Here is a 17,521-nt window from a genome sequence, read left to right on the forward strand (position 1 = left end):
AACCCCTGTGCATCGCCGGGTGTGACCCAAAAAGAAAAAAATATATGCCTTTCCGGAACTAAGCAATCTAGTAAAAACAGAGATCAACAAATGGGACTACATTAAACTAAAAAGCTTCTGCACCGCAAGAGATACATTGACCAGAATCCAAAGACTATCCACAGAATGGGAAAGGATATTTACACAATACCCATCAGATAAGGGGTTGATATCAATGGTATATAAAGCACTGGTTGAGCTCTACAAGAAGAAAACATCCAACCCCATCAAAAAATGGGGCAAAGAAATGAACAGAAACTTTACCAAGGAAGAAATACGAATGGCCAAAAGGCACATGAAAAAGTGCTCTACATCACTAATCATCAGAGAGATGCAGATCAAAACAACCATGAGATACCACCTCACACCACAGAGACTAGCACACATCCAAAAGAACAAAAGCAACCGCTGTTGGAGAGGATGTGGGGAGAAAGGGACCCTTCTTCACTGCTGGTGGGAATGCCGACTGGTTCAGCCCTTCTGGAAAACAATTTGGACGACTCTCAAAAAATTAGATATTGAATTCCCATTTGACCCAGCAATACCACTGCTGGGAATATATCCCAGAGAATCAAAAAAGTACAATCGAAACAACATCTGCACATGTATGTTCATCGCAGCACTGTTTACAATAGCCAGAATCTGGAAAAAACCCGAATGCCCCAGAATGGATGACTGGTTGAGGAAACTTTGGTACATCTATACAATGGAATACTATGCAGCTGTTAGAAAAAAGGAGGTCAAGAATTTTGTAGTTAAGTGGATGGGCATGAAAAGTTTCATGCTGAGTGAAATGAGTCAGAAAGAGAGAGACAGACATAGAAAGATTGCACTCATCTATGGCATATAGAATAACAGAGTGGGAGACTAACACCCAAGAACTGTAGAAATAAGTACCAGGAGGTTGACTCCATGGCTTCGAGGCTGGCCTCACGTTCCGGGGAAAGGTCAACTCAGAGAAGCGATCACCAACTACATTGCAGTCGAAGGCCATGTGGGGGAAGGGAGTTGCGGGCTGAATGAGGGCTAGAGACTGAGCACAGCGGCCACTCAACACCTTTGTTGCAAACCACAACAGCTAATTAGAGAGAGAAAGCAGAAGGGAATGCCTTGCCACAGTGGCAGGGTGGGGTGGGGGGGAGATGGGATTGGGGAGGGTGGGAGGGACACTGGGTTTACGGGTGGTGGAGAATGGGCACTGGTGAAGGGATGGGTTCCCAAACTTTGTATGAGGGAAGTGTGAGCACAGAAGTGTATAAATCTGTAACTGTACCCTCACGGTGATTCTCTAATTAAAAATAAATAAATTTAAAAATAAAAAAAAAAAATATATGCCTTTCTTATCTCTTCTAGTTAAATGCCACTTGACACCACCACATTGCATCACCTTACTGAAATCTCAACGGAACCAAGTTCCATGGTTTAACCTAGAGAAGAATTTTACACAGTACTGGTGCTCTTCTCATGAATATATTTCTCAATTTCACAGTTAAGGTAGTGTCCTCTGCAACATCTAGGAGTATGTAGTTAGGGTGGAAGATGCAGATCATTCATGATAAAGTGATAAAGCTATCCAACATTCTCATCCTCTACTTGCTTCTTTGACTGCATTATGCCAAGGAAGGTCTGGAATGTATAACATATAGAAATCTCTTCTTGGGGCTGGAGCAATAGCACAGTGGTAGGGCATTTGCCTTGCATGCAGCCGACCTGGGTTCGATTCCCAGCATCCCATATCGTCCCCCAAGCACTGCCAGGAGTAATTCCTATGTGCATGAGCCAGGAGTAACACCTGTGCATAGCTGGGTGTGACCCAAAAAAAGAGAAAGAAATCTCTTCTTGCTGGTTTTGTTGGTTTGCTTTTGATTTTGCTTTTCAATCACACTGGCAATACTTGGAGAACCACCAGTGAAAGGAATCAAACTTACCAAAGCACTAGCCCTTTGAACTATCTCCCCGGTATGGAAAAAGCTCTTACTGAAATTAAAAGTGTAATGACTTAACTAAACAAACTGTTAGAACCACTTCAAGTACACAAACTAATATTTAAAACAAAATTTCTGATACTCCTTATTTCAAATCTGGCTTGAAGTAAACTTGAAATACATTCCTTAGAAGCCATTATCACATATATTCCCCATGTTTTGGATTATTGAAATGAACAAAACAGGCTAGGGATTTAGCTCAGGGGTTAATCACTTGTTTTGCATGTGTGAGACCCTGGGATTGACCCTTGGAACCATGAAAAATAAATAAGTAAATAAATAATATGCAACACTTGGTTCCATTGAAATTTCAATTTAATAAAATTAAAATGAGATTGCAATTTGTCAATCTCATGAGTCAAACTTTTTACTTGTTTCCTCTGGAGTATGGAGAAATTTGATCCTAACTATCAGTAGAAAAAAACAAGGATGATTGGGATGGGTATTGAGAGGGTCAGAGGATCTTCAGTCAAGAAGTTTCTCTCATCAGTTGTGAGGGCAGATAGTTTTGATGGCTAAGGGAGGATAGAATGTGACCTTAAGAGGTTAACATTCTCAGTCTCATCTGACTCTCTCCAGATATCCTGCTTCCTAATCTCAGATCCTACTCCCAAAGAGAACATTCTTTCCATTCTAACTTAGATGTCACCTCTTTCTCCCATTTTTCCAAGTCTGTGTTTATTGCAGTCTATCAGTTGACATTAGTATCTATATTATTGTTATGTGTCCAGTGCCTAGAGGTCACTCTTAGCAGTGCTTGGAGGATCATGCTGTGGCAGGGATTGAATCCTGGCCTTTCACAAGTAAAGCATACGCACAGTCCATTGAGCTATTTCTCCAGCTCTCTTCCTCTTCATAAATGGACACAGTTTATCAGTTAGGATCCACATTTTTGGACCTCATTTAACCTTATCTTTGCTAAGGCATCATTTCCATAGATATTCATATAGTGGGTTCAACATAGCATTTTTGAAAGGACATAATTCACTTCATTAGTTCATCTGACTAATTCTCACAACTAATTAGGCATAGTAACTAATTAGTTTATTGACAATACTAGACCAGGGAAAGAAATCAATGTGTATTTCCATTATCTGACACTCTACATAAGCATTCGCTACATTCAGTGGCAAAATGCAACATTTTGGGTCATAATTTTGTATAGTTTATCTCTGCTCTATCAGCAGCCAGAATGAATGGAGGTTGGGGGCTCGAATCACCTGGCAATCCCTCATGCCTATATATCTGACCCAGAAGAGAAGACTCCAAATTCTGGAAACTGGAACAGCTGGGCCTCCCTAAGCTGATTTGAATGATACATTGATAGATCAATTGATAGATAGATTGATAGTCTTTCCAGAATATCCAAACTTCTTATATATCAGTTCAGGGGTCCCGAGTTCCAAAAGAGTAAGTCAGATGAAGCTGTATCAGCTTGTATGATCCAGCCTTAGATGTCAGAGATTGAATCATTTTTTCTTTTAGCTGAGGCAGTCATGAAGGCCTGGACAGGCTCAGAGGGAAAGGAAATAGTTGTCACCTCATGATGAGGGAGAGTCAAGATTCTGGAAGGCATGTAAGTAAACACTGTCATTGTGTTCCTTTGGGGAACAACAACCTGCAACTGTCCTCAAATAAATGACTTGTTTTGGACATAGTTCCCGGATTGGCCCTCTCTGTGTCTTTTCTTCCTTTCAAGAACAACAGAACTATAGGCAACCCCCCTGACCAAGTACCCAGGTGGGCCCAGAGAGAGGGAAATGTTTTCAGTTCCAGAACCAAACTTCTCACTTCTTTTGTTCATCTCTTCTTGCAACCTTGGAGTTTTTCTGGGTTGTCATATTGCTGCTCTTTCAGAAGTCTTTCAGAAATGAAGCATCTTGGATCATTTTCCAGCTGAAACTTTCCATGCCTCTGATCTCTTCCCTTGACTGGGTGGCCTGGGTAGCCCAGTTGGACAACTGTTACTCAGAATAATCTGGTTCTTCTGAATCCCAGCCTGTGTTCAATCAGGAGCAAGTCCTTTCTCCTACCTTAACTAGGGGGTGCCTCCTGGGACTCTCATGCTCTATCAACAACCTAATCACCACATCTTGTGCCATCATGTCCAACTCAAAGAAATCTTCCTATAATGACAAGTTTGCTGACCCTCATCTTTTCCTCCTTTCCTTCCCTCTGATACTCTGCAACCCCTCCTCACTTAGTCCCCAATTCTGCACCCTTGTTTATATATTCCCAGGGGGAGGGGCCTCCCATACGGTCCTTAGGAGTTTGGGGAGTCCCTTTTAGCATTTTTTGACTCACCAGGCTGGTGGTTCACTGCAAGGTCTAAGGATGAAGAGCTGCTCAGGGTCTGTGGTAACACGGTTGACCTGGACCACCTTGGTAGTGTTGAAGTTATCTAGGGCTGCACCTACTGATGCTGAAGGGACCATGTGAAGTCGGGGATCATACCCAGGCTAGCCACATGCAAATCATCCCTTGGATTATCCCATATATTATCTCTTTGGTCCCTTCAAATTAAAAAAAAAAATATTTATTTAGGTTCGGGGGCTACAGTCAGAGGTGATTGGGGCATTCTCCTGGCTTTGTGCTGAGAGATCACTCCTGGCAGTGCTCAAAGAATCATATGGGGTGCCGGGACTGAATCCGCGTCAGTCGCATGCAAGGCAAGCACCCTACACACTGCTCTATCTCTCCAGCCCTATTTCCCTTTGCTTTAGGGGGCCTATCCTGCCGTTGCAGGCAGAAAACCGGAGGGCCCTAGTTAACAAATTACATACTGAGGGGCGGCTTTTGTTCCAGTGCTGGAGCCTCTCTTCCCAGGGGGTCCAGCCTTATTTTGGGCTTAGAATCCTGCATCTTAAAGGTTTCCTGGGGGTGGCGCCTGAGATGACTTCTGTGTCTGAAAGGCCTTCATATCTTCTTGCTGGTTCCAGGAACTCTACAACACTGCAAAGTTCCCAAAGTACTAACCTGTGTCACATACCAGAAACTCAAGTGAGGCTAGGCTAGGAAAGAATTTTGAGTCAACAGGCTATAAAAAGTAAATAATAATACTCTACTTCCTCTCCGCTGAAAAATGAGGAAAATCATTTACTGTCTCTGGCTGATGAGCAAGACTCACTCACAGGAATTTGTGGTCCAATGCCTCAGCCTCCTGAGGAAGCCTCTCCCTCAAACCTTTGCTTTTCCTTTATTGGGGGCGGGGAGGAGGGAGAGAGGGTGTTGATCCATGCTAGGGGGTTGCTCAGGACTTAATCCTGCCTCTGCACTTAGGTATCATTCCTGGCAGGGGTCTACGGGATACCGGGAATAGGACCTGGGTGCTGGGGTTCAGGCAAGCGCCTTAGCCGCCGCACTATCTCGAGGTCTCCCGCAGTCACCCCCACTCACCCCTCCAACCCTTCCTTTAGCAAAAGCGCTGTTCGCCGGTGGGCCTGGAGCTGGGGCGCCACTGGGGGGGGGGGGCTGAGGGGGGGGCGGGAGTCGAGGGGACCCTGAAGGGTCTAGCCCGTCGGCGGCCACTCTCCCCCGGTGGCCGCTCCGGGTGGAGAGCCCCTCCCGAGGACGCTGGCTGCCAAATTCCCCCCGCCGCCGGGAGCCGCGGCGCTGCAGGAATTCCCAGGAGCCTTCCCCGGCACAGGTGTGCGCATTCCAGGCCGCGCCGCCGCCTCCCCGCCGCCGCGCGCGCCGTGGGTCCGAAGGCGTTCGGCAAAGTCAAGCGGCCGCGTTCCCGGCGCCCGGCGGGCAGAACCCCCGCGGGCCCGGCCTTTCTTCCGCTCGCTCGGAGCCGCGCCGGGAGCTGGAGGCTCCCGCAGAGGCGGCGGCGGGCCCCTGCGACGCAGCGGGCAGCCCCGGCCGCGACTCCACCCCCGCGGCGCCCGGAGAACCCCCGGCCGGCCGCGAGTTCCCGCGCGGACCGTCCTGCCGGAAGACCCCTCGCCTCTAGGTGGCGCGGCTCCGCGCGGGGACCCAGGCCAACCGCCCGGTTCTCGCACACGGCGATCACGTGCCCCGGAGAGCTGCCCGCGCGCGGTAGCTCCGGAGACTGTGGGTCCCCGAGTTGGCGAGCAGCTTCTGAGGAGGCGTCGCTGAGGGTTAGAAACGCTCTGGCCCTGCGTTTGCTTTCTGGCTCATAGCTTATCCTCTCCTCATTTCCCGGGCTGTCATCAGTCACGCGCTTAGCGTGCGCACTCTCCCACTCGCACACTCACTCTCTCACACTCACACTCTCACACTCTCTCACACTCGCACACTCACTCTCTCACATTCACACGCTCTCTCACACTCGACCTCACTCTCTCACACTCAGCCTCACTCTCTCACACTCGACCTCACTCACTCTCTCACATTCACACGCTCTCTCACACTCGACCTCACTCTCTCACACTCAGCCTCACTCTCTCACACTCGACCTCACTCACTCTCTCACACTCGCACACTCACTCTCTCACACTCACACGCTCTCTCACACTCGACCTCACTGACTCTCTCACACCCAGCCTCACTCACTCACACTCCACCTCACTCTCTCACACTTGATCTCACTCTCTCACTCTGACTCACTTGCTCTCTGGCCCACTCATTTCACTCACTCCCACTCACTCATTCACTGTCTTCACTCTTTCATTCACTCTCCACATTCACTGCCACTCACTCATGCATTCTCTTCACTCTCTTACTCATTTATCCTCCTCACTCATTCATTCACTTTCTTACTCATTCACTTACCCACTGGCTCTATACACTCATTCACTCACCCTCTCATTCAATCTCATACACTATCTCTTACTCACAATATCACATTCATTCACTTTCTCTCACTCATTCGCATTCACTGTCTTTCTCACTCCTCTCTAACTCTTCCATTCACTCACTGACCACTGACCTACTCTCCTTCCATCGCTACCTACCTCGCTTAACTCTCACTCACTCTGTCACTCACTCTGTCACTCACTCTTACTGTCACTCTCTCTTTCACTAACTCCAGCTTACTCACTCTCTCATTTGTTTACTTTCTGAAGAAGACATCAAATTGCAGAAGATTGTATATAAAGGTGAATAAAACAGTATCATTGCTCTATCATCCTAAAACAACTTCCACAGCCAGACTTTTAGCCTGGAAAAGAAATGTGTTTTCTCAAGTGTCTTGGGGGAAGGCAGTTTTATAAGGAGATAATTATAACACAGTATGCTATGGTTATAATAAAGGCTTGTACAAAATTTTATGAAGTTCAAGGAGAAGAAAATTAACTCTTCTAAAGAAGTTGAGTTTTTAAAAAGAAACTGAGTCTTGATGAAGACTTTTGGGAGATAGGGATGTTAGAAATACATAATACCGACAGCAAAATCAAAGATTTTTGAAGTGGAAAAGGAGAGACCATATTTGGAAAGTAGTATTACTTTGCTCAAATTATGTACCTATGCTGAAAGCACAAAAGACTGATCTGAAACATTATTAAGATCAATTAGATTTCAGGAATATGTCTGTTTACAAAATATACGAAGAAAAAGTCAGTTTTTCTTTGTAAAGTTAAGCAATCAGTATAAATAATGGGAGAGTCATCTTGTAGCCTCTTTCTACAACAGCAGCAACAACAAAGACAAGAAATAAGAAAATTTATAAGCATGCAGCATGTAGGTGAACAAAATCTTAGCATTTTGGGGGAGGATGCATGTAGGTGAACAAACTGAGAAGTACATGATAGCATGGTTAGAGGGGCATAAGTATACAAAGTTCTTTCACGTGTGGTGAGAGGAGACATCACAGATCAACACACTGTACCTGCATTGGGCAGAGGAGAACTAGCCAACCACTGAGCATAACTATCAAGTAAGATCTCACCTCACAGCCCAATTTAAGTGAACGAGGATTCCATTTTTCTTCTCCTGTATGTCACTGCAAAATCTCCTTCCCAGAATTTTTCACAGATAGTTCTGGCATTGCTCCGGCATTCACTCTTCAGGCCCCTGAGACTCACACCAGAAAATTAGGCGCTGTACAAGTCTGTTAGTGAATAAAACTTGAAGAAATTCTTCTGCCTTTGGGGTCAGAGTGATAGTACAGCATGGAGGGTGCTTGCCTTGCACATGGCCAACCCAGGTTTGATCCCCAGCAATCCTGACTGCAAAGCCAGGAGTTACCCCTGAGCATTGCTGGATGTGGCCAAAACCAATTTAAGAAAAGAATTCTTTTGCCTTTTCTTGTGCTGTGTTTAGGGGAGCAAGTTGGGGAGCCTCTGCAGCAGTGCTGGAGGCCACCAGGGCCCATCCAGCTTTGCTCAGAAGGCCATATAATGCCCAGGGTCAAACCCTGTGCCATACCGGCCACGCATGTGTTCTGACCCTTTGAGCTAGCTATCTGGCCCTCTTTCTGTTTTTTTCTGAAGAGTATATTTGTTATGTAGTGTATCTTCAGATGTAGGTTTAGAATACTGATGAGATTACAAGCAGCAGATGGTATTTATCCAGATTGCTGGGGAGTGAACATTTCTGCGTAGATATGATCAATAGTTTACTTATATTTTCTTTTTTTCACTCATCTGTCCCTCAAAAATATGGGCCTAAATCTTAATATACTCCCTATTACTTCAGAAGGCGACTTTATGGGAAATTAGAATCTCTGTAGATGGAGGTAAATTAAGGGAAATTGAGGTCATGCTGGGTTAGGGGAGCCCCTATCCAATATGACGGGAGTCCCTATTAACAAAAGGATCATAAGGAGACAGAGACATGAATGAGATAAGTTGATGGCCAAGGGACGCCAAGGGTTGCTGGCAACATGAGAGAGCAGAGTAAAGACGTGGACCAGGCCCTCGCTTAGAGCCTTCAGAAGGAAGCAACGCTACCAGCACCTTGACTTAGAACTCCTAACCTCCAGAACAGTTCAAGAAGACATTCTGACATTTCAAGCGTTTTGTGGCAAGTTGTTACAGCACCTCTAAGAAACAAACACATCTTCTAAACAAAAAATAAGACATGTTTAGGCGTTATTTGAGGTTTTTTTTCCCCAACCCCTACTAGCCAACCTGTGTATAATTTTTAATGGTGCTGTTCAGCTCCTATTTTTAATTCTTAAGAAATGGCTGGTGGCAGAGTCTACAAGGCTATTGGCAGGCACATGAAGAGGGCTGGGCCCTCCCTTCTCTCAGCCCCTCGCCCCAACCTGTACCCTGGCTTTCCCTCAGAAGAGCAAAAGGCAACTTGGCCAGTTTCCCAGGCAGCTGCCCCCCAAGGGGAAGCCACCCAGGCTCCCTTCGTTACTTTGGGGCTGGAGTTACCTGAAGAGGAAAATGCCTCCCAAATAGCACAAGATAAGGAAGGTGGGACATCAGAGCAAAGGAATCCCAGGGTGTGGTATTTACCACCCAGTCCAACCCACTTGTTCGAACTAAATGTATAGGCCAATCCCCTCTTTCAAGCTTAAATCCAAGCTTGTCCAAGAGCTTTGTGGATAGTTTAGGTGTTCCGGCCACAATTTCCTGACTGTTACAGTGAGAATAATCATCAGCTGTGAAGAGAGGGGGAAAGTTCTTTGTACATCCTGTAGCCTTAGTAAGCTATGGGGGGCTAGGTAGTGAATGAAATCACAGCAAAGGTTTTTGCTGAGACGGCATTCTCATAGCTACCTCTCAGGTGTGGTGGATGGACTAAGTCCTACTAGTTTGTTCTTAGTTTGTTCTGGGAGCTCTGCCATTGCTCCAGCTCTTTGTGCTTCCTTCTTTGCCACATTTTCATGCAATTGTTTCTTTTATTTGGAAAACTCTTCTCGAGGTCAAGCTACTGCCTCCACTTTCCTCCTCACCTAGCCCCTCTCACTCTTATCTGCCAGCTCAAATGTTACTATCATTTTCTATATGAACATTTGGTGGGGGGGGGGCTCCTTGCAGGGGGAGCAGGGAATCACATTCGTCGATGCTCAGGAGTTAATCCTGGCTTTGCGCTCAGGAATTACTCCTGGTGGTGCTCGGGGGACCATATGGGATGCAGGGGATGAAACCCAAGGCAGCAAATGCCCTAACTGCTATATTATCATTCTGGCTCCTCTGAATGAGCTTTTATCACCTAATTCCTTCTACTCAAAGTTCGAGTAAAATGATGTGATGAAAGACTGGAGAGATATTTCAGGGGTAATGGTGCATGCTTTGCATGTGGCCAACCCCGACTCAACCTCCCAGAACCCCATGGTTCCCTGAGGATTGTTGGTGCAACCATGGAGGCCCCTTCCTGCTTGGTTGACTGAGAATTGATAGAAGAGCTTGAGACCTCCTAGACATTATTTGGGAGGCCCAAGCAAATAAATAAATGTAAAATAAAATTGTATGATTATGAGGTCAAGATTTTCAGAAATAGACCGAACTATATAGAAATCCTCCAACCTTGACAGTGAGTGAGTAATTCTGCAAAAAAAGGGGGAAACTAATGCAATAACAAAAGGGAAATCTTTGAAAAGAGCATAGGACAGGCCAAAGGAGCATAGGACCCACTTACCCAAGGCTCCTAGAGTTTAGACCACATGCTGGAACTGGACAAACTCTTCGTTTCACAATACAGAGTAAAGTCAGAGAGAAATCCCCCACATTTTTTTTATGGTTTAATAATTTTTTTAGGTAAGGTTAGTTTATATGACTATGTATTTAGGTGCATAAATCAAAATAATTCTTAAAATGTATGAGAATTACTTCCTCCACCAAGTTCCACTAACCCTCTACAATGGTTTACTGTACCACCCTGCCTTTTATTTCCAGCTCCTTACCCTCAGTTTTGCTATCAGAATTCAAGGGTTTGTTTGGGTTTTATTTTGTTTCCTTGTTTTTTTTTGTTGTTGTTGTTATATTCCACAGTTGTTTGTCTTTCATCATTTAACTTATTTTACTAAGCATAATGCCTTTAACTTTCATTTATGTTGTTACAAGTGACAAAAAAATTGCCTTTTTTATTGTTAAGTAGAATTCCACATCTTTATCCACTCATCCATCAATGGTCACATAGGTTGCTCCTATGACTAATGTAAAATTAATAAGAAATGTGTATCTTTTTGGATTAGCGTTTTTATAACCTTTAGGATAGGTACCTGAAAGTATAATTGCTGGATTATATGGTACATTCATTTGTAACTTTTGGAGGAGTTTTTATACTGTTTTTCATGGAAGTTGTACCAATTTGCATCAGTATCAACAATGTATTAGATTCTTATTTTTCTCTAAGTCCTGGCAAACACTTCTTTCTTTTTTTTTTTTTCTTTTTGGGTCACACCCAGCGATGCTCAGGGGTTATTCCTGGCTTTGCACTCAGGAATTACTCCTGGCGGTGCTTGGGGGACCATATGGGATGCCGGGGATCGAACCCGGGTCGGCCGTGTGCAAGGCAAACGCTCTACCCGCTGTGCTATCGCTCCAGCCCCAAACACTTATTTCTTGACTTTTTGATATTAGCTATTCGCGCAGTTGTGAGGTGACAGCTTATTGTGGTTTTGATTTGCATGTCCCTAATAATAAATAATAATGAATATTTTTCATATGTTTATTTACTATTTGCATGCACTCTTCAAGGAAGTGTAGAAATCCATTTTTAAAGCTCAATCTATGGGGCGAGAAATATGGTTCTATGGTAGAGTACCCATCTTTCAAGAGTTAAGTACCTGGGTTTGATCCCTGCCATCACAAATAAATAAATAAATAAAGCTAGAACCCTAGAGAAGGCTAGATCTTAGGGAAACAATAAATTAACAAGGGAAAAAGGTAGAACAGGAGCAAGACACTGTGTAAGAGCTGACCTTGCTATTGGCTCTTGGCCAAAATTGAAGCAATAGCTTAGCGGCTAGGGTGTTTGCCTTGCACTCGGCCCACCTGGGTTTGATTGCTCTGTCCCTCTCAGAGAGCCCGGCAAGCTACTGAGAGTATCCCACCCGAACGGCAGAGCCTGGCAAGCTATCCATGGCATATTCGATATGCCAAAAGCAGTAACAAGAAGTCTCACAGTGGAGATGTTACTGGTGCCCGCTTGAACAAATCCACAAACAACAGGATGACAGTGCTACAGTGTTTGACTTTTGGCAGTACAGAAGAGTCATGGGCCACAGTAAGAGGCCAGAACTTCTGCAAATATGGAACTCTCTTCACATTATTTATTAAATAAAAAAATTAGAAAAAATATATAAGTATGTAAACCTAAAGTGAATCTCAAGGGTGGGGTGCAAGTTCCAACCAGGGTCCAATCCCAGCACACCATGTTTTCCCCTGAACCCCACCAGGAGTAATCCCTGAACACAGCCAGGTATGGCCCCAAAACAAAAACAAAAAGTGGAAATTTCAAATATCTGTATACATACACACACGTATGTAATATGAATTCAATCAAGTTTCTATAATTTATGTCAGATATATAAGGGAAATGCATTCAGAAAGACATGTTCTATAGGGCCAGAGCGATAGCACAGCGGGTATGGCGTTTGTCTTGCACGCGGCCGACCCGGGTTCGATCCCCGGCATCCCATATGGTCCCCCAAGCACCGCCAGGAGTAATTCCTGAGTGCAAAGCCAGGAGTAACCCCTGAGCATCGCTGGGTGTGACCCAAAAAGCAAAAAAAAAAAAAAAAAAAAGACGTTCTATAAGGAGAACTCTAGAATAACCCAGTTTTTTTTTCTTAACTGAATTAATTACAGTGGCAAAAACAGAGATGGAGGGCAAATTTATAAGTAAAGGAACATAATGTACATGTTGACTAATTGTATTGTGAAGATCTTACTTGGGTCATGATATAATTAAGTATATTGTTAAAAATATCATTTTATTTTTTTAATAATGTAGGAGTGCTGCTATTTGTTCAGCCATTGATTAAGCTGATTGAATTGAGCATGAACTCCACATTACTTTTTTTTTAATTGTATCACCGTGAGATAGAAACAAAGCTTTCATGTTTGAGATTCAGCCATGCTATGATGAAACACCCATCCCTCCACCAGTACACATTTTCCACCACCCACATCCTAGTCCTCACCCTGCCTCTATGGCAGACAATTTCCCCAATTCTCTCTAATTTTGGGCATTATGTTTTTGTTCAAACTTTCCCACCATCATTCAAGCCTACCTGCCAGGGGCAGACGTTAGATAATTTATTTTCCATTGCTTATTTTGAATATCATGCACAGCCGTGATTGTAAATGTTAATTTCTAGATTACAAGTGGTTAGGTTCCAGAGACATCTCTGTATGGCACTAATCCATTTTGGAATCCAACTGGGAGTCTCTGTACCAGGGCTGTTGGTGCACTAAGATCGCACCCAGAGGCAAATTGTGTGCATGACAGCCAGTCTATTGTGGGCGGGGACCCAGGAAGGGACACCCCAGCACCTCTGTGGCCATGCAGGCTAGAAATTTAGTCCTGGAACCGCATACCTGGGCCCTGCTTGTGGAAGTTCTTTGTCACTGGGATTCCATCTGGAGTAGGGAGAGCACACCTGCTCCATCTGGGGACCCCGGTGAAATTGGCTCGGTATGGGGCCCAGAGAGATCTCCTCACTGTGGTGTCTTCCAGGACTTGCTGCTGTGTCTCTGGTTCAGGGCTGTTGGTGCACTAAGATCCACATTACAAAATTTTCAGCAGATTATATCTTGGTGAGGTCCATCCTGAGACGGTGGAGTCAGGCTGGATGTGTGGCGGTGATTTTGGATTGTGGAAGCAAGTGGCTGCCAGGGGCTCTGCTTGGGCGGGCACAGGTCAACCTGCCCTCCTCCAATTTACCCCAGTCTGTTCATCCATGCACGGGTCCGAGCTTTTCTGCAGCTTTTGATCTCTTTAGAGATTAACTTAGGGGTCTCTGAAGTAAGGCCAGCAGTAGAGCTTACAGGGTGGCGCTGGAGTTGGTTCATGGTGGTGACTGCCAGTGCTTCCATGTATATTGGGAAATAGGGGGAGGTAGCCCACCCCAACTCTGAGAAAGCCTGGAAATTTCAGTCACAAAACCAGCATACCAAAATTTTCAGCAGATTATATCTTGGAGAGGTCTGTCCTGAGACGGTGGAGTAAGGCCGGGGATATGGCAGCGATTTTGGATTGTGGAAGCAAGCAGCTGCTGGGGGCTCCGCTTAGGTGGGCCACCAGGCCAACCTGTCCCCCTCCGATTTACCCCAGTCTGTTCAGCCATGAGTGGGTCCAAGATTAACTGGCTTTTGATCACTTTTGAGATTTATCTGTGGGTCTTTGAAATAAATGAGCTTGTATAGCTGAGTTGGAGGTGGTTTGCTAGAGCCCTACCAAGTTCATACTGACATACAGGACTGAATAGGACAGAGATCCAGAAAGGTGAACCTAGAGTTTTAATCCACTACTCCTTCATGGAAGTTCCCAGATCCCAAAACAAGTGGAAGAGAAGTGCATTGGATTTTGATAGGCTCCAGGAATAGGTCTGCTAAAGAAGAAATATTTTTCCTAGTTTTACATTTGGTATTTGGAAAGGGTAGACCCTAGGATTTGGGTTCTCAAACCTTTAAGCCTTGGGATACCTTTACAATCTTAAAGACTGTGTAGATAGTGGGAAGTATGCACCAGAAGTGGGGTGGAATGGGGTGGGGAGAATAAGATGCGGGAGGGGAACTCTAGGATAATGGTGAAGGAATGTGGCAACTCAGGGGAAGAGGAGGTGGTGCTGGAAGGTGGTAAAGTGTTAGACACGAAACCATATCAGTCACAGTATTGTAAACCACAGTGCCAAAAAGAAAGAAAATGCCTGCCATAGAGGCAGGCAGAGGGGTAGGAAGGAAACTGGGTATATCAGGGATGGAAGTGGTCACTAATGGTGGGATTGGTGCTGGAACTTTGTATACCTGAAACTCAGTCATGAATAACTTATAAATCATGGTGCCTTGATTTAAAAAATCTATTTACCTTCCTATCTATCCATCCCTCTAGAGCAGAATCTAAGTTATAGTAGAGTGGGTAGGGCATTTGCCTTGCACACAATTGACCAGGGTTCAATCTCTGACACCCCATATGTCCCCTGAGCCCACCAGGAGTGATCCTTGAGCTCAGTAAATAAACCCACCACCGTTATATAGATCCCAACATCCCATATGTTAATATCTCAATGAGTAAGCCCTGGGCATCATTGGGCGTGACCCCCAAACTAAAACAAACAAAAAATTGTGTTCATGTGGTCTAGGGACTCCCTGCACAGACCAGCTCTTTCATGGGGCCAAAGGACTCAGGCTTTAATGTTGAGTAACAAGAGTTCAAACATTTATAAATTTTATACATGTTGTAAGGCAGATACAAGGAATTACATATTTTATAAGGCAGTTGAAAAAATACATTTCTTTAAATGTCAATAATGAACTTCTTACATGTTCACAGTAAAATCATATTAAACTGTTTTCCCAAAGTGAACAAATTAGTGAGAAGTGTGGCTTTTTTTTTTATCATTTTTGGAAGTCTAGCTTAATAAAAGAATACTGAATTATTATATATATAGTTATTTGTACAATAATGGCGTGGAAAGTTGTTTTATTGAAATATGCAAAAAATAGCTGATCTTACACAAATATGTAAGTGGAAAAATAGAGTATTTTAGTAGCCTTTACATATCATTGACTTTTTTACATTAAAACTAAGGTTCTTTGATTTATTGCAATATTGAACCTGAAAAATATTATTTTTAAATACTCTCATACCTTAAAGTTTGTTGGTTTATCTTGTATTTCTAATAATCTTTTATATATGCATAATATTTAATGAAAGAGAGAAACAAAGGAAAGGAAGGAGAAAGAAAGAAGGAAAGAAAGAAAGAAAGAACAAAAGAAAGAAAGAGAGAGAGAGAAAATGAAAGAAAGAAAGAGAGAGAGAAAAAAGAAAGGAAGAAAGAAAGAAAGAAAGAAAGAAAGAAAGAAAGAAAGAAAGAAAGAAAGAAAGAAAGAAAGAAAGAAAGAAAGAAAGAAAGAGAGAGAAGAAAGAGAGAAAGAGAAAGAAAGAAAGAAAGAAAGAAAGAAAGAAAGAAAGAAAGAAAGAAAGAAAGAAAGAAAGAAAGAAAGAAAGAAAGAAAGAAAGAAAGAAAGAGAAAGAAAGAAAGAAAGAAAGAAAGAAAGAAAGAAAGAAGGAAGGAAGGAAGGAAGGAAGGAAGGAAGGAAGGAAGGAAGGAAAGAAAGAAAGAAAGAAAGAAAGAAAGAAAGAAAGAAAGAAAGAAGGAGAGAGAGAGAAAGAGGGAGAGAAAGAGTACTTAATTCAGGGAAGGAAACTTATTCCAAATGGAAACACAAAAATACAGGGTGAAATCAAGAACCATAGAAAACATAGGTCTTGTGAAAGAAGCACACAATTGTGCTTTTGTTTTTAAAAAATAATTGGACAGGGAGGGGCACACTCAGTAATGCTCGGGGCTTACTGCTTGCTCTGTGTTCGGGATCATTCCTGGTAGGCTCAGAGGACCATATAAGATGCCAGGTATCCAAACCCACCTTGACCACATGCAAGGCCTGTGTCCTAGCTTCTTGCCTATCACTCCAGCTCCATATAATTGTGCTTGAATATAATCACCAAATAAAGGTTGAAAGTAAAATGATAACTGATGAGAAAAAAATGTTATAGAATAGAAACGTTAAAGAACACAATTTATTAGAGAAAGTCAGTTAAAAGCAAGAGGGTTCTGAAATGAAGAGGGTGACGTTCATTGCAGCATTATTTACAGTAGCCAAGAGTTGGAAACAACTTAGGTGTCAACAGATGAGGGGGTAAGGATAATGTAGTACTTAAACACAATAAAATCATGTGCTTGTGTTTGTGGTGTGTGTGTATGTGTATAGAAGCTCTAGAACTGTGTTTAAGTACTAGACCCCAGCGCATTGGAATGATGAGGATTGGGGTAGGGTGCAGTGGCATTTTCCAGTACAGTTAGGGGGCATTTTTTGTTTGTTCAAAAAGGACAGATTTCCTTGGGGCTGGAGCATGGTATGGCGAGTAGAGTGCTTGCCTTGCACGTGGCTGACCTGGGTTCGATCCCCAGCATCCCATATGTTTCCCCCATGCACCACCAAGGTTAATTCCTGAATGCAGAGCCAGGAGTGTGGCCCAAAAAGAAAAAAGAAAGGTGGGGGCGGGGGTGGGGACAGATTTCCAAGAGATAAAGGCTTCTTGGTAATCCCCTCCCCTCTCCGGAAAGAGAGCTATAAGCCAAGTAAATTTGTAAGTCTCTGAGGGTATTATCTTAGTGGAATAAGTCAGAAAAAGACAGACACCAGATGATTTCACTCATATGTGGTAGACAAAGAAGCAAGACGACGATATCAAATAAAACAAAAACAAGCTTTTAGATTGTAAGACCAAATTAATGTTTACCAAGGGGGGGTGGGGCAGAAGAAAGCGACTGGGTAAAAATATCATATAGTGAAGGATGAAATTGTATGTTTTAGTAGGATGCTTAATGAATATATATACATGTTGATTTATAATAACATACAACTGAAACTTATATAATTTTATAATTCATTGTAATTTGATTATTATTA

Source organism: Sorex araneus, chromosome X (assembly GCF_027595985.1).
Source record: "Sorex araneus isolate mSorAra2 chromosome X, mSorAra2.pri, whole genome shotgun sequence".
NCBI classification, from domain to species: Eukaryota; Metazoa; Chordata; class Mammalia; order Eulipotyphla; family Soricidae; genus Sorex; species Sorex araneus.